Genomic DNA, 26,341 nt, shown 5'->3' on the forward strand with positions numbered 1-26,341 from the left:
TTACTATGTGACCTTCATAGAAGACTTCTCCAGGAAGACCTAGATCTATTTCATGAAGAATAAAGACGAGGCTTTCAACTGGTTCAAGGAGTTCAACGCTCTTGTTGAGAACCAGACCGGGAAAAAGGTCAAGACATTGAGGTCTGATAATGGAGGCGAGTACACCTCTAATGCCTTCAAAGACTTCTGTGCATAGGAAGGCATCAGGGAGGAGCTAACAATTTCGTACAACCCTCAATAGAATGGTGTTGTAGAACATAAGAGCATGACTATTGTTGGAGCGGCCAAGCCTATGCTTCATGACCAGGAATCGCCCATGTTTTTATGGGTAGAGGCTTACAATACTACCATATATTTACAGAATATAAGCCCACACAAGGTGTTGGGTAGACTGAGACCTGAGGAGGCATTTACAGGGAAGAAACCAACTTTGGGACACATCCGCATTTCTGTATGCTTTGTGTATTGCCATGTTCCTTCTCAAATGCTGGAACCTACTACAAAGAAGGGGATTCTTGTGGGTTACAATGGGACTTCAAAAGCCTATTGAGTGTACATTCCTACCCTTAGGAAGACAATGATATGCAAGGATGTAAAATTTGAGGAAGAGAGGGCTCTTTGGAAGTCTTGCAGCGCAAATCTACCTACAACCGAGGTTTAGGAGTAACAGGCACCAAAGGTTGAGACATTGTAAATTCCTTAGATCACTATCAGGCAAAGCGAATAGGAAGAACAAGACAAGGGGTAGAGGGCTCCTCACACCCTGCTTCAGACTCCTAGCACAGGGAGGAAGAGGGCCAATGGGCTAAGCAAACACTTAGAGATGCCTAGGAGTACGTTGGTACACCAAGATATTCATTTAGACAGAGCAAGGTTCCTTAACGCTATTCTGGTTACATGGTGTTGATGTGTGAGTTGATTGAGGCTAAACTTGCTAGTTTTCGAGAGGCATCCAAGCATCAGGTGTGGATGACTGCCGTGGTGTTGGAGTAATCTTTCATGATGAAGAATAGTGTTTGGGAGGTAGTGCCATGGCTAGAGGGCAAGTCAGTGGTTGGCTCCAGGTGGGTGTACAAGATCAAGCATGTTGCAAATGGCAGTGTGGAGAAGTTCAAAGCCCATTTTGTGGCTAAGAGGTTTTCGCAGAAGGAAGGAATCGACTATGACAAGACCTTTGCCCCTGTAGCTAGATACTCATCCATTAGGGCTATTTTCTCTATAGTTGCGCATATGGGTTGGAGAATTCACCAGATGGATGTGAAGACGACCTTCCTTAGTGGAGTTGTTGAGGAAGAGATCTACATTGAGCAACTGGAGGGCTTTGAGGTGCATGGGAGGAATTCCCACGTGTAGATTAAGTAGAGCATTATATGGGCTCAAGCAAGTTCCGAGGGCATGGTATGCTAGGATTGATACTACTTGGAGAGCATGGAATTTCCCATGAGCTAAGCAAACCCGAACCTATATTACATTCAGGTGAAGGGAGAACCTCTCATATTGGTGTCGTATGTTGATGACCTGGTTCTCACAGGTTTTGAGAGGCTCATAGTAGACTGCAAGAGAGACTTAGCAGTAGAGTTCAAGATGTAGGATTTGGGTTTAATGCACTACTTTCTGGGTTTGGAGATGTGGCAAAAAGAGGGAGAGATCTTCCTTGAGCAAGGGAAGTACATAGTTGAGATCCTGAAGCGATTCAGGATGCGAGATTACAGGCCCATGTCCATGCCACTAGTGACCAATTGGAAGAAGATTGATACTTCCAGATCAGAGGCAGTAGAACTTACTTTATATAGATAGTTGATTGGCTCTCTCATGTATTTCATCAACATTAGACCAAATATTTGTATTGTAGTGAACACACTTAGTTTATGGTGTAGCCTAAGCGAGTTCACTAGGTGGCTGCAAAACATAGTTTGAGATATCTCAAAGGCATAGTCAAGTATGGGATGAGGTACATTCAGTAGGATGGAGTGAAATTGGAGGGGTATATCGATGCAGATTGGGTGGGATGTACAACTGATAAAAGGAATACTTCCAAGTGTAGTTTTAGTCTAGGATCAGGACTAGTCTCTTGGTTCAACAGGAAATAGAAGTCAATTGCACCGAGTTTTGCTGAGGTCGAGTACATGGCTGCTAGTTTGGCAATCTATTAGGCCATTTGGCTTCAGAAGCTTCTCATGGGGCTTTTTGATCGGGAGTTTGAGCTGATCAGAGTTGCATCAAGCTCTGAGAATCCACTGCTTCACGACAAGTCAAAGCACATTCATACCAAGTACCACATCATCAGAGATTGTGTGGAAATTGGGTAATGAAGCTACAATACATCCTTATAGACAAGCAGGTAGTAGACATCTTGACCAAGGCCTTGATGAAGGGCAAATTTGTATTCTTCAGGGATAAGTTGGGTGTTGTGCAGAACACCTTCCTCGCTAAGAGGGAGTGTTGAATTTGTAGCTTGGAAGATAGTTCTGCATAGGTCATGTGCCAACCACCTCAAATATCTCCTACAACAATTATTTAATTAATTCTTTAAGTCAGGACTTTAGACAACAATTTAATTTAATTATTTGACTTGCTAGCCACCTTTTTGGAAAAGTTAAAAAAGTCAACAATAGATTAAGTTGTAGGCCTTGATCTTAAGAGATGAGATGAAATTTTAGCCATCCATCTTTTTGGAGATTAGGGTTAAGCACTTTATGAAGGGAATTCGAGTTGTTGAGGAGATCATTTGATTGACCTTATTGGGTAGTCAGTTGGAAAGAATGTTTAGACAAGTAGAGCAACAAAGAGTAGGTCGAGACACTAGGGCAGCGTAGAAGACAAGATCAGATTAGCGAGCAAGTCAAGCAAAGGGGGCCATACAACCATGAGTTTTCTGGGCTGTTATCCACCAAAATGGGTAACCCCATAGGAGAAAACTTTTCTGCTACTCATGACAGCCAACCGGTTAGATAGATAGTCAACAATCCCTGACAACCACCACTCGCTGATGATATGCCATATATCTCTGTCACTTGCATCAACCAATTGCTTCTCACCCATTTGGCAATGGACACATGGACGAAGGTGGGCTTCAAAAGGTACTTTGGTCATTTTGTAAATGGGTGCTTATACTTGTTTGTTCTTTGGGCATTTGGTATAGATTATGGGGTGATCTGGAAGAATGATGGGCATTGATCGTGATCTTGTTCTCTCACCTTACTTGGGTGGTTAATCCTTGACCCTAGTCCAGTGGGACCTCCCTTAAGGCCTAATGGGTATAGGAGGGGCACTACTTGGGAAGCCCTGATTGACATAATGTAGTTCCATCTTCCCATATATCATATTTAACACTTTCCGCCTTACAATATAAGCCCATATCTCACCTCCATTCTTCGGGTTGAACTTGTCATTGGATTTTTGGGATTTGGCACTCAGATATTCACATACTTGGTTAGGGCTCGATAACTTTGCTCCAGGAGGTTGATGTAGCTAAAAGAAACGAAAAGAGCATATTATGGCCACAATAAAACTAAAGAAAGAAAAATCAAAATGTAAAAGATGGCTAGGGACATAAAGATTAGCACAAAGCTAACATGAGCTCTACCTCACTCATTATGGCCATTGCTCGGTTCCTGTGCATTCATTGCTCCATCATATCAAAAGAAGGAAACCTTGCATGTCCCAACCCTGATGAGCAGTAAACTGACTCGTCATTAAGGGGTAATACAACTGCTACATCATTTAAAGCAAGCTCTAACCCTTAAGCTATAAGCAGTAATAGTGAATACAAAGAAAAATCAAGAAGAAGTAAAAGATGCACAAGAGGGGTGGAGAAACAAAAGCTGAGTTGGTAACTCATGCATCCACAAATACTCCCTCCTCACATATATGCACTCAAGATGTGGACACACCCATCTGCTGGTCCCTTTGACCATGGCACTTGGCCATGAAGTCTTGTCCCCTCCGTTACCATCATTATTATTCACTAACACCTATCAATTGAAGGGTGGACCAGGGAAATGTTACTTTCTCTTAGGGGTTGGAAACAACTACTAGGGTTGACCTTTAGCCACCCCTATCTAGGGAGAAAACACTATTGCGAGATCCGGGTATTGATTTTGGAATGGGATCCTTGTTTGAAGCAATAAATAGCCCATGACATTCAATTTTGGTTCACTTAGATGCACTAATGATCTTTGTCCCTGATGACTAGTTGTTTTCACTAGACTTCCTATTGTTTTTGTTAAGTGGTTCAACAGCCCAGGTCTTGGGCACCATCTGCTCAAGTACCCAGGTCCTTCTGAGAAGCATATTGGCACTAACAGGTGAGATGTTGAAACTCTTCGGCTTCCTAGTAGCAACATCAAATGACATATGTCCCAGGACACCTCCCGCACTTAGGACGTTGGATCACTTTGTATAAGATTTTTTGATTCTTCCAGATGACACAATTGGACCCAACATGCCCCAAGCTGACCTTGACACTAATTGATGGATGTCAGCTTATTCAAAACCCAGATGATGATGATCTCACCATGAGAGACTATGGAGGGCTTGTTGCACCTAGAAATCCCTCAACACTGATGCAAAGGAGGCCACTTTAAGTAGTTGGAGACCCATGGAGACCAATTTTAGGTGCCCCAGCTAAATCTTGGGACCCTATAGGAGGTAATGAGGTGGATTTGAGGGCCAACCCTTAAATCATGGACTTGACTTGCTTCTACACCACCTTGGACACCTTATCAACCTCGGACATGCCATTTGGAGCACATTTATCGCATGACGTCAACCCTAAAGAGCTTATGGTTCACATGTGTGGATAATCATGACATATTTGTGAAAATCTAGTGGGTTGGCTTGTAACTTAGGGTCATGTTGTCATCAAACTTGTTTTTAGGGGCTTTGTAGGCTAATTAGATGTCATCCTCCTCATATAAATAGAGAGGATCATTGTTTCAAATCATCATCACTTGTGACTTGAATTTGGCCTCTTAGAGATTTCGACCTTCTTGATTCTTGAGGAGATGTGATTCTATGGAGTATTTTTGCATACTGGAGCTATTTCTTGCATTGGAGATGTTATCTTGGATCAATAAAGGATTGTTCATGCATTTTGTCTTGTAAGTAAGCCTTGTATTTGATAAATTTTTGATCTTATGTCTAATGTATGGAATGAATTGATTATCTAGGGTTTTTCTATTGTGCCATTTATTATTGAAGATCAATTGTATAGAATCTAGATAACATCATTGTATGCATTACTCATGTATGAAATGTGAATGACGATCTCCTTGGTGAACCTTTGTAATAGCTCTCCCAAGTGACCTCAATCCTTCACAAGGATAATAGCTAGGGAATCAAAATTCCCTTACTCCTGAGTCCTTACTGAGATTTAGCAAATCTTTCACATCCATCAACTCCATCATCCTTAAGATTAGGTGTGAGAATTCCGAAAACCAAAATCCTACTACAACAACTGATAATATTTCTTCTATTTGTAAAATCAATTAAACAAACTATTTGCAGTTTCCTACGGCAAATATTGAAACATATACACTGCAACCTTCACAAAACAAATACTGTGGAAAATAAATAAATGATGGAAAATTGGAGAAATTCTAGCACACACATAAAGATATTGACACAATGATTTTTGGACAATTGTCCTTGAAAAAACCCAATACAGGAAACCTGGTGCAACAGATGAGGGTTTCTTTATTAATTTTTCAGCAGTAATTCAAGTACAAGAATTCAGACAACAAAACGGAGGAAGAATACTAAGAGAAATTTAGTAACAAAATTCTCACTCTCCACAACAACACCCTGACCCCGAGATGGACCCTCTGCCCATACGCTAGTGTCTCTGCGTCACTCTCTACGCAGTGACTACACAATGCTCTAGTGGATTGTGTCTCTCCTCATGCTGTCTCTTCCTGAATTCGTCTTGCACTTTCTTGACCACTGTTGATACCCTCTCTCTCTCTCCTGCAACTCACCCTTTGGCTCTATCTCCTCTGCTGAACTTCAGCCACTAAGAAAATCAATCTGCCTGGGCAACTGAGTAACTACACTTGTGTGTTCTCCATCTACCCATCGACTTCTTCTTATAATCTTCTGTTGGAGCACCAACGACCAAGATTAAAACATAATCGATGGCCCAGATTATTTCCCTATCGATCCGTGTGAGTTTCTAGAACATTCACACCATGACTTAATTAATTCTGATTAATTAATCATATTTCCTAAGTTTAGACTTAGGAAATATTAAAAGCTGATTAATAAGTTTAATTAAGTTGTCTCTAGGTGGAATTTCCATAAATGATTTTTGGATATTGGAGAATACATATATTCTAGGCTCTCCACAAAATCTCGTGGGTAGAACACATCTGATGCTACAAAAGCTAACACTCCCTCTTAGTGAGGAAAGTGTTTTAGTGCTGCAATTGTTGCCACATCACACTGTCTTTGCACCATCTCCTATCACGTTGCTGATGCTTGGCTACCGCTGCCCACCAACTACTGCGCAACTCTGATATGCGCTGCATCTGTGTTGCTGCTGACCCTGCTGTACTACTGTCAACTACTGCATCTGCACTGCAACTCCCTCTCATCTGTTGCTGCTGCAACTGAGAATCCATTTGTTTCTGCTACTGAAACGGGTTCTCCACCATACCCATCTGTTCCCTGAATTGGATGAACTTAGCTCTCCCTAGAGCTTTCATGAGTATGTCTACTACCTGATCTCCTGTGGGAACATACTGCAGCTGGACTGCCCCACGCTGAACGCAGTCTCTGATGAAATGACATCTGATATCAATGTGCTTCGACCTATCATGAAATACTGGATTCTCAGAGAGTTTTATGCAACTTTGATTATCACAGTAAACACTGGTCGCTCCCATCTTCTTTCTAAAAAATCTCACGAGCATTTTCCTAAGCCATATAGCTTCGCATGTAGCTGTGCTGGCTGCCATATATTCATCTTTTGTTGAGCTCAGTGCTATTGACTTCTGCTTCTTGCTGCACCAAGATACAATCCTTGATCCAACACTGTAGCAGTACCCGGAGGTACTTTTCCTGTCCACTAAACTACCTGCCCAATCTGCATCTGTGAATCCGCATAATCTTTCGTCATCTCCTCGAGTATATTTCAACCCATATCTGACTGTTCCACACACATATCTAAGAATGTGCCTAGCTGCTGCCCGATGTACCCTTCTCGGTTCTGCCATGAATTGACTAAGGGTATTGACACTGAAACAAATGTCTGGCCTAGTGTTAACCAGATACATGAGCGACCCAATGAGCTGTCTGTTCAAAGTGGGGTCGACTTCCTTGTCCCCTGATGCATCTATCTTCTTCCAATTTCTGATCGTGGGCATCGTCATGGTTCGATAATCCATCATTCTGAATCTCTTTAGAATATTTGTAGCATATCTCCCTTGCCCAAGGAAGATCTCCCCATTCTTTTGCCATATTTCCAATCTTAGAAAATAGTGCATCAACCCCATATCCTTCATGTTGAATTCTGCTTCAAGGTTCCTTTTGTAGTCCTTTATGAGCCTTGATGATCCTATCAAAAACAGGTCATCTACATACAAAACCAGAATGAGAGGCTCATTCTCCACCATCAAATAGTAGAGATTGGGATTTGCATCACTCTTGATGAATCCCAATTGCTGCAAATAACTGTCAATCCGACCATACCATGCCTTGGGTGCCTGTTTGAGCATGTATAGGGATTTCTTCAACTTGCATACATGAGTGTGCTTCTCATGAGTTTCGAAGCCTTCAAGCTGCTCTATATACACCTCTTCTTCTATCACCCCATTCAAGAATGTTGTCTTGACGTCCATCTGGTGAATCTCCCATCCCAACTGCGCTGCTAGGGATATAACGGATCTGATAGAGGTATATATGGCAACTGGGGCGAAGGTCTTCTCATAGTCTATCCCTTCCTTCTGTGCATACCCCTTCTTTCCTAACACTGATTTTGCTACTGCAAAATACTGTGTCCTAGCTAGAAATCTACTCTGCAAAAAAAAAATTACTGCTGCTCCCTCTGCCTCTGACAATCCTCGATCTCGAAGATCTAATTTCTTTGTTGACTCTCTCAAAGAAATAGACTTTTCCTCAAACACTGACCCTTCTGGCTAAGGGGACTGTGCAGTCTTTGGGGTTTCGAGCAGCTGCTTACGTAGTGCTATGAAGCTCCTTCTCCTCTTTGCAACTGAGCTCTTCGACTTCTATCTGCGCTCTGATACCTTGTGAGAATTCCGAAACTCGAAATCCTATTACAGTAACTGATAATATTTCTTCTATTTGTTAAATTAATTAAACAAACTATTTGCAGTTTCCTACGACAAATATTGAAACATATACACTGCAACCTTCACAAAACAAGTACTGCGGAAAAAAAATAAACGCTGGAAAATTAGAGAAATTCTAGCAGACACATAAAGATATTGACACAATTATTTTTGGACAATTGTCCCCTAAAAAACCCAATACAGGGAAAACGGTGTAGCAGATGAGGGTTTCTTTATTAATTTTTCAGCAGTAATTCAAGTACAAGAATTCAGACAGCAAAACAAAGGAAGAACACTGAGAGAAATTTAGTGACAAATTTCTCACTCTCCACAGCGACACCCTGACCCCGAGATGGACCCTTTGCCCATACACTGGTGTCTCTGTGTCACCCTCTGCGCAATGACTGCACAATGCTCTAGTGGATTGCGTCTTTCCTCATGCTGTCTCTTCTTGAATTTGTGTTGCACTTCCTTGACCACTGTTGATACCCTCTCTCTCTCATGCAACTCACCCTCTGGCTCTATCTCCTCTGCTGAACTTCAGCCACTGAGAAAATGGATCTGCTTGGGCAATTGAGTAACTGCACTTGTCTATTCTCCATCTACCCATTGATTTCTTATTATAATCTTCTGTTGGAGCACCAATGGCCAAGATTAAAACATAATCGATGGCCCAGATTATTTCCCTGTCGATCCGTGTGAGTTTCTAGAACATTCACACCATGACTTAATTAATTATGATTAATTAATCATATTTCCTAAGTTTAGACTTAGGAAATATTAAAAACTGATTAATAAATCTAATTAAGTCGTCTCTAGGTGGAATTTCCAGAAACGATTTCTGGGTATTGGAGAATACATATATTCTAGCCTCTCCACAAAATCTCGTGGCTAGAACACATCTGATGCTAGAAAAACTAACACTAGGCACTGGCTTTGTCGATTTGGTGATCACACACAAAATTTGTCCCCAAACTCAAATTTCGCTCTCTTTTTCTGATTTCGACCCTCTAAGGCCAAGCTTTTAGTTATGGCTTGGGTGCAAATTGACTTAATAGGAAGAGTCTAAGCTTGTGGAAAGATTCAAGATTGAGAAAAGACTTAGTGGCCTCAAAATCAACTTCCCTTAGTGGCGAATCTTTCCATTTTAAGGCCTAATTCTCTTGTCCTAGGTAGGTTTTTCCCTAGAAAACCCTAGTTTGCAAAGCTTCAACTTGGGGTCTTATTGGAGGTTCCTTGCTCCATTTGATTGCTAGTATTGATTGTCGGGAAACCTTTTCTTGGCCTTTTGATTCTAGGATAATCCATTTGGCTTGCTATCTCTCAAGCCCTAGATCAATTGTGCCCTAATTTGGTCTTATTCGAGGATGCAAATTGCCTTTTCTTTGTTTAGTGAGCCTTGCCCTTAAGAAGAGTTATCCTCCTTAAGCCATTTGTCACCTTGATCCTTAAACCTAACATATCTCTCATAGGTGACTTATCTAAAGGAAAGCCTCCCATGAGTGAAAATCCATAAAGAGAAGGAGGTAATGGCTGTGATGACAATGGGCCACACCTTATTGTTGACCCTTAGTTTAGTTTTTCATTGTAGGTTACCCTTTTACAAGGCCTACTAGATTTTGAGGCAACCGGGCCTAGAGGCTGATTTGTTGGGCCGCACAACTGGGTCATACAATGTTGAATAGGGGTCGATTTGACTTTGATTTGCTAAGACAAATTGCTGCAATTATTTGTTGTAAAGATCCGGTGTAAGCTAAATTTCTAAACCATTTGTTGGTTTTCCCCATGTTGGGGTTTTCAGGGTATATCTATGTCATTCTTTTATGTGATTTTTTTTGCTTATGTTGTTTATACTAGTTAACAACCTAGAGTATTTGCTTTTACAAATCAGATTATAAAGCATCTTTCATTTCTGTTCTATGAATATTTGTTAAACATCAAATCTGTAGCTGGGTTTTCAAGACTTAACATTGAATGGGTCAAATTTAACCCCTAGTTAGCTATCGTGCTATGTTATAACGAGTCCACTTGGAATCAAAGGGGATTGATTCTATTCTAGTGCATTTTGTTCCATAGTAGAGAAGAGTAGCTGAGAGTGGATAGAGACATGCAATAATAGAAAAGGGGTTGTGTTCTATAGTAGCCCATGGGCCATAGGTCTCATTCCCTTGTATTTGCACCATTTCCATCTTTAGAAAGAGAGAGCAGAGCAACCTTAAATTCTAGTTGGTTTTTCTCTCAAAAGTATTATCTAGGTTATATATTGGTGTTATTTTGGCTTGTGAATGATTGTTTTATCTGTTCTCTATTTTCTTCATTTTATATATTGCACACTTAAGCATAAAACAATAACTGAATAAATCCATAAATCTATGGAAAATTAACCATTATAGTATAGATTTTGGATTTCAATATATTTTTAATAGATCTATTTTGATGAATTGTCTAGTGGAATATCCATCACAGTTTACATATCAATCATTATTGCGTTGATCCCTTCAATTGATCATACAGAATGTCCCCAGTGCCCTATTCGCCCCCCTTGCCCTCGACAATCAAACTCAAGGGACCTTGACATCATCGACCTCATCATCCGATCTCTCTTTATCACTCTCTCTTTTGATAGGTACTTGAGTTGTCCAAACTCACTCGGTGTTTTGTAACACCATACCTTTGTCACAGATTTATACATATGTTCTGAGGTTATACTTTTGTAGGTTTCTTTCTTTATATTATTTTCGACATCTTTAGGAGTTGCACATGCACTCCCACATTATATTCATATTGGTGGTACTCTTCAGTGCCATTGGCCTACTTTTGTGGTGATTCCTTGGGCATTAATATAATTATCTAATCTTATATCATCTCATCTCAATATATTTCGTTTAGTACATTTTATTTGTATCCTTTGGGTGATGTTATTGAACCACATGTGCACGTGGGAATCTATGTAGAGTCTACCTGGACACTTATAAACTATGTAGAATCGATATTAGACTACACCTCAAATACTCACAACTAGTCTCTATGGATTGTTGCCTCAAAATCTAGCAGGTCTTGTGAGTGGAGATCATAAGACAAGCACTAGACTAAGGGACGACAATATGAGGTGTGGCCCACTGTAACCACAACCACCACCTCTTGCTCTTTAGTGAACTTTCTCCATAAGGGAGGCTTCCCTATATTAGGTCACCTAAAGAATTTATCAAGTATTAGGGATAAAGGTGATAGAGATAGGCCAAGGAGGGAGGGTTGCTCTTCTTAAGAACAAGGCTTAGCTAGCACAATAAGGCAATTCACATCCTCTAAAGGGCCTAATTAGGGCACAACATGACCTAGGGCTTGTGAATAAGCAAGGTTAATAGGCTTATCTAGGATCGAAATTGCAAGAAAAGGCTTATAATAGATGTGTATTATCAACTTATGGTACAAGAAGCCTTCAAGAAGTCTCGAGTTGAAGCTTAGACTAGGGCACAATTTGCTTAGGGCATGAGATGGTAGCCCTAAAATGGAGAAGTTAGCCATGAGAAAAGTGTGATTTTGAGGTAACTATATTATAACCACATGTTGAATCCCTTCACAAGGCAATTTGAGCAAACCTAGTTGAAATTCGTGCCCGAGCCCTAGCTAGCAGATTTCCTTAAGAGGTCAAAATCAAGTTTAGGAGAAGAAAAATGAGGTTTAATGTAATTTTTCATGGTGATCAACAATGTGACCAAGGCGAGTGTCTTGACCTTGGGTGATGGAGTCTATGGGATTCCTAACTTAGGAGAAATACCAAACCTTAGCAAGGAATAAGGGAATATGAAACCCTAGGTTTCAAACCCTAGCTATCATTTTTGTGAGGGAGCAAAGTCAATGGGGAGAGCTAGTTCAAAGATTCACCCATGGGATTGTCATGCCAATTTTAATATATATGAGGTTGAGTTATCCTAATTTAGCCTAACAAAGCCCCTAAAAACAAGTTTGATTATTAAATGACCTTGGATTACAAACCAACCCATTAGCTTACAACAAAATAAGCCTACTTTGCCCACACATGTGAGCCATAACCTCTAAATTGTTGATGTGATACCTGATCAAGGCTCCAAATGCCATGTCAAAGGGTGATGAGGTGTAAAAAAAATGTGTAGATGCCTGAATGATCCCATATTTGAGGGTTGACCCTAAAATCCACCTCAATATCTCTTGTGCGGTCCCAAGTGCCAGCTAGGGTGCCATCAAGTGGTCTCTATGGGTCTCCAATTGTCAAATAAGGCCTCCTTCTCTCCAGTGTTAGGGCTTCCTCTAGTGCAACAAGCCCTCCCTAGTCTCTCAATGGGAGACCATCCTCATTTGGGCTCTGAATCAACTCCTGCCCATCAGGTTGTGTCAAGGCCAACTTGGGGGCATACTGGGTCCAATGGTGTCATCTGCTAGTGCTATCAGGAGGCTCCAATCTCTCAATGTTGCACCTGCTTAGGCCAATATACTTCTCTAAAGGGCCTGGGTACCTGTGGAGTGCGTGCGCAAGGTCTGGGATGCAGTGACCCACTTGACAAATGTTAGTTTTTGGTAGCATCAGATGTGCTTTAGCCATGAAAATTGGTGGAGAGGCTAAGGCACATGAGTTCTAAAGAACCCATAAATCGTTTGGTGAAATTCCACCCAAATTGTATTTTATTAAAACAATTAATATTTTTAATGGGGTTCCTAAGTCTAAACTTAGGAAAATTAAAGTATTAATGGGTATTAATCAAAATATGGGTGAGAATGTTCTAGAAAGCAGATCAAGTCAAGTTTAAAATTTAGCCGTTGATTAGAGACATAATCTCGATCGTTGAAATCTCAACGAGAAAAGTATAATAAGGGGGCTTGGGGTTCATTCAGAAACACACCGAGAGAACGAATTGATCTAGAGTTCAAAATTTCTAGGGCTTGGAAGCTGAGAAATTCGAACTAAGTGATTATTTTGCAGCAGAGGGGCAGGGATAGTTCGGGAATACTGGGCAGAGAGGCGGAGAGCCACCAATGGAGGCAGCGCAACACCTAGAGGGACTGACACTAGGCCAGTCTGGGCCCACGCAGGCTTGACGCAGAGCCAAAAGGGCCAGCGCAAAAGGCAAGCTGCCTTCATACAAAAATCTAGAACTGCCAGGGAGCTGCCAGAACAACTGGGGAAGGTTGATGTAGAAGCTCAAGGAGGTAGAAGAGACAACATAGGGCTGACGCAGAGCCTTTGAGGTTGACGCAGGGCCAATGCAGAGATAGCTGGGGGTTTGCCAATTCTGCTGCCGGATCAGCCGGAAATTGCCGGGTGAAGTGAGGTAATCTCACTTAGTTTTCCGCCATTATATTTTTCTCTGTAACTGGATTGTCGGGAGGGCATCCAACATTGTATTCAGAACTACTGCTTAATAATATAAAACCCTCAGAGCTGCTGCATCGGTTTTCTCGCATTGGGTTTTTCCGGGGACTATTTTGTCCAAAAATAACAGTGTCCTATGTATCTTGTTCTTTGCTCAGTTTCTTGTTTCATGTAATCAAATTAAATTGGTGTAGGCTATAGAAGTAATTTACTTCAGTATTTTTTAGAAAATAACTTGATAATGTATATTAAAATCAAGTAGGAGAAGTAAATTCAGTTTTGCTGCAGTAGGGGTTCCTTGAGTATAGGAATTTTCACATGGTATCAGAGCATTGATTTTGAAACAGGAAGAGTAGATCCAACGCTGAGCAGAGAGGCCAATAGCTGCATTTGGCAGCAATTCGAATCCCCTTGAAGGGATTGCGCAATCCTTGCTGGGAAAGCAGAGATTCCGAGGAAATCTCTCTCTAAGAGAGTCGATAGAGGTACGATTTCCGGTTTGTGAGCTTGCAGAGGCAGAGGGAGTGATGTAGAGCCTCAGCGCAGTGCTTGAAGGGCGTAGTTTCTGCTGGGGCAGAAATCCGTCGGAAAAGAGTGAAGACACATAGAAGGGGAATTTTCTCCTCAGAGGACTTTTCTCGCCAAAAGTTTGAATTTTTCACTTGCCGGGCAACAGACCAGTGTTGCACAGTGACTAGAGGAGTCAATTCGACAGTTTGGGTGAGATGGCATCACATGGGCTCAGAGATCAGGACAGGTTGGAAGGAGCTTCCAACTATGTCATATGGAAGACTAGAATCTTAGCTGTTTTGGAGGAGTACGATCTCGAAGCTTACGTCAAGAGTGTTGTGGCTGTTCCTGCGGACAATGATCAGAAGAAGAAGTACAAGGCCGAGTAGGCAAAGGCGAAGAGGTACATACTCGATGGAGTTCGAGATCATGTGGTCTCACACTTGCAGGGCAAAGATACAACCCGAGAAATGTGGGAAGCTTTGTCTTCACTGTATGAAGGTTCTTCCGAACAACGAAAGATGTACTTAGAACAAAAGTTGCAGCGGACATTGATGCAGAAGGGAGAAGGGGTTAACTCCTATCTTCAACGTCTTTAGGACACCAGAGACCAGCTTGCTACAGTGGGGTCTACTCAGTCTACCGCGATGGTAAGGACGACCTTGAATGGAGTCTCAGATGAATGGCAAGTCTTCGTCCAAAGTATATTGGGCAGGGAAAGACTACCTTCATGGGAGGAGATGTGGGCAGCCCTTCAACAGGAAGAATTAAGGAGGGATTTGGTTAAGGTCAACCTCAATGGCAGTAGTGGGAGTGGCACGAAGACCAAGGAGGAGGAGGAGAACACAACTCTAGCATCAAAGGGATAGCAGAAGCAGAAGCGGAAGAAGGACATTTCAAAGGTGAAATGTTTCAGATGTGGCGAGATGGGCCACTTTGCATCCCAGTGTCCTTTGAAGCAAAAGGATAAGGATGAGAAACATGATCCTAAGGCTGCTCTAGCAAAAATTGATGAAGATGAGTTTGCCATGAGTGCCCACGCATCTCCAGGAGGGAAATGGGGCGATATAGAACTGTAGTCGGGAGGACTACATGTGGGCAGGATCCTTGAGGAATCCACCTCTTGGATCAATTCCTTGCTACGGGAGCCCAAGATTCAGCAGTAGTGAGATGGACTTAGTGTCAGATGATGCAGTGGGTTGGTTGGAGAGAGACGCAGTAACCTAAGACTAATCAGCGCAGAGCAAGGTTGGCAACAGTGCAGAAGTTAGCAGCAGCGTAGAAGATTCAGAGGGTCAGAGACTAGTAGCAGTTAGATTCCAACATTCACATGGTATTATGCTGAACACAATTAGTTTAGTAATTTTGGGTGTTTTTCAGTGGCTTCTCTCAGCAACTGAGTTGCAGTATGAATGCAGTGTTAGCAGTGGCAGTGCTAGCGGCATAACAAAGGCATCATTTGAGAGGTAGCTATAGTACAAATGCAGCAGTGGCAGTGGCAGTGTCATGGGCAGCAGTACAGTAGCAGCAGTAGCACAATGTTGATGGTAGCAACAATGCGGAAAGGAGATGCTTTAGAGATAGAGAAACATGCAGTTGGACATTGTTGCTCGTGCACATTCCTCGCTAAGAGGGAGTGTTAGTTTTTGGTAGCATCGGATGTGCTCTAGCCATGAAAATTGGTGGAGAGGCTAAGACACATGAGTTCTAAAGAACCCAAAAACTGTTTGGTGAAATTCCACCCGGATTGTATTTTATTAAAATAATTAATAGTTTTAATGGGGTTCCTAAGTCTAAACTTAGGAAAATTAAAGTATTAATGGTTATTAATCAAAATATGGGTGAGAATGTTCTAGAAAGTAGATCAAGTCAAGTTTTAAATCTTAGCCGTTGATTAGAGACTTAATTTCGGCCGTTGAAGTCTCAATGAGAAAAGTATAAGAAGGAGGCTTGGGGTTCATTCAGAAACACATCGAGGGAACGAATTGCTCTAGAGTTTGAAATTTCTGGGCTTGGAAGCTGAGAAATTCGAGCTAAGTGATCATTTTGCAGCAGAGGGGCAGGGATAGTTTGGGAATACTGGGCAGAGAGGCAGAGAGCCACCAGTGGAGGCAATGCACCACCTAGAGGGACTGACGCTGGGCCAGTCTGGGCCCACGCAGTCTTGATGCAGAGCCAGAAGGGCCAGCGCAAAAGGGAAGCTGCCTTCATGCAAAAATCCAGAACTGCCGGGGAGCTGCCAAAACAGTCGGGGACAGTTGACACAGAAGCTCTAGGAGGTTGAAGAGACAACACAGGGCTGGCACAAAGCCTTTGAGGTTGACGCAGGGCCTACGCAGGGCCAACGCAGAGATAGCTGGGGGTTTGCCTGTTCTGTTGCCGGATCAGCCGAAAACTGCCCGGTGAAGTGAGGTAATCTCACTCAGTTTTCCGCCATTATATTTTTCTCTGTAACTAGATTGCTGGGAGGGCATCCAACATTGTATTCAGAACTACAGCTTACTAATATAAAACCCTCAGAGCTGTTGCACTGTTTTCCTGGATTGGGTTTTTTCGGGGAACATTTTGTCCAAAAATAACGGTGTCCTATGTATCTTGTTCTTTGCTCAATTTCTTGTTTCATGTAATCAAATTAAATTGGTGTAGGCTGCAAAAGTAATTTACTTCAGTTTTTTTAGAAAATAACTTGATAATGTATATTAAAATCAAGTAGTAGAAGTAAATTTAGTTTTGCTGCAGTAGGGGTTCCTTGAGTATAGGAATTTTCACAACAAAAACAGGGATTCTAGTGAAAGCAACTATTTATCAAAGACTAAGGCAAATAATGCATCTAAGTGAACGAAACATGAATGTCAAGGGCATATTAATACTTCAAACAAATATTCCCTTCCGAGATCAGGACCAAGTTCTCGCAATCTTGTTTTCTCCCGTGGTAGGGGTGGCTAATGGTCCACCCTATTCTGTGCTTCCAACCCCTAAGTGGAAGTAACATTTCCTTGGTCCACCTTTCAGTTGATAGGTATTAGTGTATAATAATGTGGTAATGGAGGGGAGAAGACTTCGTGGTCAAGTGCCATGGTCAAAGGGATCAACTGATGGGGGTGTCCACATCTTGAGTGTATACATGTGAGGAGGGAGCATTCATGGATGCATGAGTTACCAACTCCGCTGATCTAGGTGGCTCCAGAGACACACATAGGACAAAGAGGGCTTATGGAAACTCAAAAATCAAAGTGATCAGAATGCTTTCGACCCATGACCAGAGCGTAGATCTTGTCGTCTTCATCACAATGGTGCGAACGGTTCGTCAATCCGAGCTCGTATGAGGGAGAACGAGCCAGTCAAAGTTTTGGTCAAAGTTGGGTTGTGGGCCAGTTCAAGTGTCCTACAATTTGACAGACCCCGGGGCATGAAACCTAGGTCCCGAAAGGGGGCGAATTGTTGGATCGTTAATTTGTCTAATATCCCCTATATTAGACAAATTTGAAAAAAATGTGTTTGTTTAAAAAAAATACAAAAAAACATATTATTTGTGTGGCGGGCCATGACCCCTGCCACCCCCATCAGACCAACACATAACAAATTTTAAATTAAAAAGATGTGTTTGTTTAAAATAAGAACAAAAAAATATATTATTTGGGTGGCGGGCCATGACCCCCGCCACCCCCATTGGACCAACACATAACAAATTTTAAATTTTAAATATGGCCGACGGGCCATGACCCCCACCGGCCAACCAACCGTATAAACAAAACCTATTATGTATGGGGGTGGGCGAGCCACCTTCGGTGGACTTGGCCCACATCCCAACCACCCAAATCCCATTTACTCTGTACACAAGTTGTGGGTGGCAGGGTTTGAACCTGCCCGATCGGAATGGCCGGCCCACCACTCGGGCGCCCACACAACCATAATACCACCAACCCAAACCTCTGCAATTTAATACAATGCCCATGCCTTTAATACACCCAACCGCTAGCGTATCCGGGGAGGTTAAGGGGCGGGCCGCCCAATGCGGACCCGACCCCCAAAAAAAATATTAATGCGCGGTTTTCAAAACAAATTGTGTAAATATGGAGGGGTCGGGGTTTGACCACCCAACCTCCTCCTTATAATTTGACCTTTTTACCAATGCGCCCAACGAACTTTCTTGTTTTATCCGCCCTCAAATTTTGTATATAAACCCAATTCTGCAGTGTTCCCAGGGGGAGGAAGGAAGAATGAGGCACGATTTATTAATTTTTGCAGGTGGAACCATGATTCTGGAAAAACATAGGCGGAACCATGATTGAGCTGAATTTCCAGCAGTGTTGAAAATATCGGTATCGACAAAATATCGGCGAGGGTCCAGAAAACATCTTCTTGGCAATATCGGCGAAAATATTGGCAAAATATCGGCAAATATTGACAAGCATAAAAAATAATTTTTTCAAATTTTTAAACATAGTCGATATTTTGAAAATATCACGATATTTTCTCAACGATATATCGTTTTGCTGAAAATATCGCTGTATTTTCAAATATCATCGATATATCGCTGATATTATCAATAGTGATTTCCAGGAGGGCGAAATTTTGCCAGTGTCCAAATTGGACAGATGTTGTGTTGATCTTACACCTCTCAGCGACACGAACCTGATGGCGTAGTCAGAATTTTGATCTGAGTAGCAGATCTTCAGAGGGCCCAGAGAAGGGAATCTAAAAGATTCCTTAAGCCCCAGATTTTCATTTTCTCAGGATTCAGAAATTTGACAGTCAATTTTACACTATTCGACACCACGAATTTGATGGTGCTTTCAGATTTTCCATTTGATCATTTCATTTTTCAACCACTTTTCAAAATGGAGTGCAGGTGTTAGCATTAATGTGTGAGCAGTTATTTCCATGAGATTCTACGCTGCAAGATTGATGGTATGGCCAACTTTAGCAATTTGACATCCTTTTCTTCAGATGGCCCCAAGATGTGAGGTATATGCAGTGTGTTCATGTACTTCTTTTTGCTATGAGATGCATTGTGCTGCACAGAGCCCTATTTGAAGTTTGATGTGGGATCTTGTTTTCTTACTAGTTTCATGGTTCCTGCTTGATGTGACGCGGAATCATCTGTGGGATGTACTTGTTGTCATGATTCATCATGTTTTGTTTGAGATCCCTTTGTTGTTATGTTGATGGGATAGTCATGTGTTGCCATGTATGTTTGCATTGAGATCCCTTTTATGCCATGTTGGCGGGATGCTCATTATCATCATGCATGAGTTTGGGTCATACTGATAGGAGTCCTTTTTGAATGAGAGTCCCGCAGTGGAACATCTCTTGGAGCCACTCCTGCGCGAAGGCATTTTCCTTGTATGATAGTGACGTCACCACCTATGTACATCATCACTATTGACAACACTTAATGCAGCGACCTACACCATCTTGACATCGGGGCCCGGAGACGTAGTCCCTCCTGGACAAACTCTGTTATCAACATCTTGAGTTTTATGTTGCTGATGATTGTCACGTTCCTTCTTCTTTACGGCATGCACTTGTGTTCAATTATGTTAGTTTAAATGTAATTCTAATCACATCACAAAAGTAAAAGATCTTGGTTAAATCCGGGAGTTGAGTCAACTCGGATTAAGTTTGGTATCAGAGTGGTCTTTGCGTGGATGTGAATTGCAAGTGTGAACAATGGAACGTGCAATGACAAAGGATGAAAAAGCGATGTACGAGACCATGCTCAAAATTTCCCAAAGGGTGGAAATAATGTATGAAGCTCTACAAAAAGAGATAGAGGAAAAGGAGCGATTGTAACTTCAGTTGCAAGCCACGGAAGAGGCCCTGTAAGAACTAAAGCGCAACAAACAAAATCTTCAAACAGAGAACGCTGAATTGAAGATGCTTCTACATGAAGAGAAAGAGGAAAAACAGAGTTTGCTACAACCGTTGCAAGTTAAGGACGCGGCCTTGGAAAAGATGCAACGTGACCAATGTGAGGTAAAAGGTAATTCTCTAAATTCATGTATGTGTCCTGATGATGATTTCGCTATTTTTGAAAATCATACCATAGGAATTGGCTCCAAACTGTTGAAGAAAATGGGTTATGAAGGAAAAGGCTTGCGCATTAATGGCCAAGGCATTGTCAACCCCATCAAAGTAGAAGAATTACCCCATCAGGTAGGACTTGGGTATGTTGGAAAGGAAGTTGGGGAATGCACCACGACAGCTAGCGAACCACCAACAACAGATGATGAGAAGCCATCATCAGTTCTTTCCAACTCGACAGTGGAGTAAAAGATGTTGATTTCCTTTCAGTCTCATCTTCACATAGTATGATTTCTGTTGTAGATGTGGAGATACCAATTATAGGGACAAACATGAGGCTCCTTACCAGGATGAGGTACAAGGAGGAAAAAGAACTTGGTGTTAATAACCAAGGCATAACTCAACCATTAGAGGTTGTGCAGAGACCTCGATTTGCAGGCTTGGGATACACCGAAGGAGAATGCTCGAAGGTGTCAGATTCTTTCGAGACATCGTCGAAATCGTTGAGGAAAGAGAATGATGGGAACACATCCCCATCATCCCATGGCAGTGCCCATTGCAGGGAAAGAGCTGAGGCAAGCTCTCATCGCCATAATGACACCAGAGACAGCAAGGAAAGGTATAACCAGTCTCGATATTCGAATGTTCATTTCAATTATAATCATGTTGTTAATGATGGACATAAATCAAGGCATCGAAAGACATGTACCTTTTGTGGATTACATAACCATACATTTTCTAAGTGTTGGAAAAGAATAACAGCACACAAAAGGATGAGGCATGAAAGACCCTCTCAACAGCAGGTAAAGAAACATGTTAAGCAGATCTGGAGAAGGAAGATCTATTGCAGTCATTGCAACAGAAGTAGCCATCAAAGAGCCACTTGTTGGAGGCTCCATCCAGAGCAGCGCCTTAAAGACAAAGTGTCGGTGCATGAACCAGATGAAACGGTTGTTCGACAAGCAAAACCACCACAAGGAGGCGACCCATTCACCTTGATAAGTGAAAAATGGTTTCTAGATATGTTAGCTTGTCATGGTCGTGCTTTTGTAAATCATTTGTTGCATTTTAAAATGTAATAGTGATGATGTTTTCTATCACCTGTTAAGCAACAATGATGTCTGGTCTTATTTTGAGTTGCATGATAAACTGTGGAAGTGATATTGTGTTTCCATCACTTGTCAAAATAAGAAGGTGATGATGTGTATTCCATCACTTGTTGAAGCAACAATGATATGTTGGCCTTGTTTTGGTAGCTGGGTTATTGTTTCCATTTTGATGTAAACTTGACTACCGAGTATGTGTTATAAACTCATGGCAAGTAAGGGATGCTTGGATCCTTAGTTGGTCATGAAAGTCAAACATGTAATTTGCAAAAAACAATGTACTACAGGTTGCAGAGGTTGCAGGTGTCGGCTCATCGTTTAAGGCTCCGAAGAACAAAGGTGAAGGAAATGGAAGTGAGACCTTTTCAGGACGCTTGTAATGCAGACAAGGTACAAAGAAGTTGCAGATTATTTTTCATGCTTTTGGAGGACCAAAAGCTCCTCAGTGGGGAGGATTGATCCAGGTGGCTCCAGAGACACACAGAACAAAGAGGGCTTATGGAAGCTCAAAAATCAAAATGATTAGAATGCTTTCGAACCATGACCGGAGCGTAGATCTTGTCGTCGTGATCGCAACGGTGCGAACGGTTCATCAATCTGAGCTTGTATGAGGGAGAACAAGCCAGTCAAAGTTTTGGTCAAAGTTGGGTTGTGAGCTAGGTTCAAGTGTCCTACAATTTGACCGACCCCGAGGCATGAAACCTAGGTCTCGAAAGCGAGCGAATTTGTTGGATCGTTAATTTGTCTAATATCCCCTATATTAGACAAATTTGAAAAAAATGTGTTTGTTTTATATATATATATATATATATATATATATTATTTGGGTGGTGGGCCATGACCCCCGCCACCCCCATCGGACCAACACATAACAAATTTTAAATTTTAAATATGGCCGACGGGCCATGACCCCCGCCAGCCAACCAACCATATAAACAAAACATATTATGTATGGGGGTGGGCGGGCCACCTCCGGTGGACCCGGCCCACACCCCAACCACCCAAATCCCATTTACTATGTACACAAGCCGTGGGTGGCGGGGTTCGAACCCGCCCGGCCGGAATGGCCGGCCCACCACTCGGGGGCCCCCACAACCATAATACCACCAACCCAAACCTCCGCCATTTAATACAATGCCCATGCCATTTAATACACCCAACCGTCAGCATATCCGAGGAGGTTAAGGGGCGGGCCGCCCAATGCGGACCCGACCCCCAAAAAATATATATTAATGCGGGTTTTCAAAACAAATTGTGTGTAAATATGGAGGGGTCGGGGTTTGACCACCCGACCTCGGGGTTTGACCACCCGACCTCCTCCTTATAATTCGACCTTTTTACCAATGCGCCTAACGAAATTTCTTGTTTTATCCGCCCTCGAATTTTGTATATAAACCCAATTCCGCAGTGCGCCTAGGGGGGAGGAAGGCAGAACGCGGTACGGTTTTCGAGACATGTATTTTTTATTATTAATTTTTGCAGGTGGAACCATGATTCTGGAAAAACACAGGCGGAACCATGATTGAGCCAAATTTCCCGGAGGCGAAATTTTGCCAGTGTCCAAATTGGACAAATTTTATGTCGATCTTACACCTCTCAGCGACACGAATCTGATGGTGCAGTCAAAATTTTGATCTGAGCAGCAAATCTTCAGATGACCCGGAGGAGGGAATCTTTGAGGAATCTAGGGGGAATCTAAAAGATTCTTTAAGCCTCAGATTTTCATTTTCTCAGAATTCAGAAATTTGATAGTCGATTTTACACTATTTGACGCCACGAATTTGATGGTGCATTCAGATTTTCCATTTGATCATTTCATTTTTCAGCCACTTTTCAAAATGGAGTGCAGGTGTCAGCATTAATGTGCGAGCAGTGATTTCCATGAGATTCGACACCGCAAGATGGATGGTACAACCAGTTTCAGCAGTTTGACAGCCTTTTCTTCAGATGGCCCGAGGATGTGAGGTATATGCAGTGTGTTCATGTACTTCTTTTTGCTATGAGATGAATTGTGTTGCACAGATCCCTGTTTGAAGTTTGACGTGGGATCTTCTTTTCTTACTGGTTTCATGATTCCTGCTTGATGTGATGCGGAATCATCTGCGGGATGTACTTGTTGTCATGATTCGTCATGTTTTGTTTGAGATCCCTTTGTTGTTATGTTGATGGGATACTCATGTGTCGCCATGTATGTTTGCATTGAGATCCCTTTTATGCCATGTTGGCGGGATGCTTATTATCATCATGCATGAGTTTGGGTCATACTGATAGGAGTCCTTTTTGAATGAGAATTCCCGCAGCGAAACATCTCTTGGAGCCACTCCTGCACGAGGGCATTTTCCTTGTATGATAGCGATGTCACCACCTATGTACATCATCACTATTGATAGCACTTAATGCAGCGACCTACACCATCTTGACAGTGGGGCCCAGAGATGTAGTCCCTCCTGGACGAACTCCGTTATAAACATCTTGAGTTTTATGTTCTTGATGATTGTCACGTTCCTTTGTCTTTACAGCGTGCACATGTGTTCAATTATGCTAATTTAAATGCAATTCTAATCACATCACGAAAGTAAAAGATCTTGGTTAAATTCGGGAGTTGAGTCATCTCGGATCATCGGCCTAATTTTTTGACCCCTCTTGTGCGCATTTTACTTTTTCTTGATTATTCCTTCTATTGTTGCTTATAGCTCAAGGGTTAGAGCTTGCTTTTTATGATGTAGCAATTTTATAACCCCTTTAAGATGAGTCAGTTTATTGCTCATTAGGGTTGCGACATGCTGGGGTTCATTCTTTGATGTAATGGAGCATCATGTGCTTATGAGCCGGGTTATGGCCATATGAGGGAGGTAGAGCTCATGCTAGGCTTTTGCTCACATGCTAATCTTTATGTCCCTACCATCTTTTGCTTTTTTATTTTCTTTCTTTTGTTTCATGATGTCCATGATATGCAACCTTCCAAGGAAAAGTTTATGGGCCCTACTCAAGGTATGTGAACATATAAGTGCCAAATCCACAAGAACCAACGACAAGTTGTACTTGAAGAATGGAAGTGAGAGATATAGGGCTTGTAATTTGGCATGGAAAGTGCTGAGTATGGTATAAGGAAAATGGAACACACTATCTCAATCATGGCTTTCCAAGTAGTACTCCCTCCTATAACCCAAAGGGCCTTAAGGGAGGTCCCACTAGACTAGGGTCAAAGATTATCCTCCCCTGGTTAGATGAGAAAACAAAATTATGGTCAAGGTCAAGTCTTTCTAAGAATTTTTAAATAATTAAAAATTCCTTTTGGACATTATTTTTAATTAACTTTCCATGTAATGATGTAAATAAGTGGTGCTAGGAAATGTTGGTGGCATGTGGGTGCTCAAAATTCATGCTCAAAGCACCAACATTATATTAGTATCCACTTTGGGGGGTAAAAAATGATTATTTCCCCATGAAAATCCACTTTTACTTAAAAGGAGGACAGTCACAAATGAGCCAAGAAAAACTGAGTTCTTGGCTGCTCTAGAATAGGAGTTTCATTCATTTAATCTAGAATTTGCTTAGGAATTTTTTATCAAGATTTCGTGCTAACATTGCGGATGTCTAAAGTTTGTTTTGGCATCTTTCACCTTGCATGTTTGCTGTTTTTGTTTTGCAGATTCATAAAAGAGGAGTGTTGGTGGATTTTGCCCATCTTGAAAGATTAAAGCACCTGAAAAACTCTTATTGAACCACTACTTGTAACAAAACCAACAATATTTGTAATAATCCTATTGGTTCTCCAAGGGATTTGTTGTAATTTTCAAAAGTCATTCCTTTCACCCTTTGGCTTGCCAAAGGGCTCCTTGTAGCTCCTCAAAATTTCTTTTAACTTGTAACTTTTGCAGAGAAGCATTTGATCCCTTTGAGGGAATCTTGTTGTAAGCTCTCTCTAAAACATTTCTTCAAATCCCTTTTCCAAAAGGGATCTATTGTAAACTCTCTCTCTCTCTCCATCCTTCACTCTATAAGAGGGATTTAATAAAGAAGTCATATTTCCTTGGGAGTTGGGGGATATTTCCCCTAAGCATCCCCCTTCCCTATTTGGGGAAGTGTCTTGTGGTGCTTGGATGATTTTCTTGGCTTGCTAAACTAAAGTAGAATAGCATAATCACACCAGGATAAGTCGCTAGTTCTTACTTCACGCATCTAGTTTCTCTTATGCAATCTTTTCCATTATTTTATGCAATTCACTTATTTATGCAATCCTCTCTCATTCCATTACAACAATCTGGTATAGCTTAATTTCCTTTCATTTGTTATATAATTTAGTTTGTTTTGCTTTTACATTTCAAGTATTCTCTATATTAGATCTACTCTTTCAATAGTTAGATTTGTCTTGTGCAATAATTAATCTACCTCTAGCTTTGTTAGTTGTAGTAACTTAGGGACCCTCTTTCCCCTAAGACTTCTTATTCTGCGATTGGGGCCCCGGTGAGGATAAGGCCCGGGGAAAGAATTGAATTGAAACTTATTCAATCTCAACTTAACTTAAAATAAACCAAGAATACATTTCACTACATTCATCTTACAACATTGAGACTTGGAGTTTTATCTCATTTGCTTTCCTATTTTACAAAGCTTGTCTATTTTTTTTGAGGCAATTATCATTACTTCAAGTACACGCATTTCATTTACAAAGCATTGTGTTCCAAGTATTTATATTTCTAAGTACTTCACATTAAGCATTCTTGTACCTGCTTATTTACTTTTAAGGCCTGTGCATTTTGGGCATTGATCTCTTGAGCATTTATTTCCAAGTTATCTCTTTTACTTGGATTATTTGCTTTACAGGCACTGGTCTACTTGTTCATTTGTTGCAATATTTATACTTGTAGATTGTTATGCTCATGAAATTGATGCTTTTAATTCATTGGTTGCAGTTACATAGTGGATGTATCTTGGTCATTAACATTAACTCCTAGAACTTAACTTGTCTAGCATAGATTAGTTAACCCTTAGTTATTTTTATAGGGTCCACCCCTCTTGGTTTCACTAAGAGTTAGCCTAGATGGAGGAGTTGAGAT

General features: G+C 41.5%; 1 protein-coding gene across 2 annotated transcripts in view; it reads left to right on the top strand.

Moving 5' to 3' along the window:
• The window catches only part of LOC149141188 (glutamate NMDA receptor subunit epsilon-1, putative (DUF3598)), a 155,781-nt gene that overhangs the window by 9,838 nt on the left and 119,602 nt on the right, over window positions 1-26,341 (top strand). The gene's annotated exons all lie outside the window — the stretch shown is intronic.

This window comes from Pinus tabuliformis, chromosome X (genome assembly GCF_031772625.1).
Source record: "Pinus tabuliformis cultivar Carrire ecotype Pingquan chromosome X, CPIR1, whole genome shotgun sequence".
Classification (NCBI taxonomy): domain Eukaryota; kingdom Viridiplantae; phylum Streptophyta; class Pinopsida; order Pinales; family Pinaceae; genus Pinus; species Pinus tabuliformis.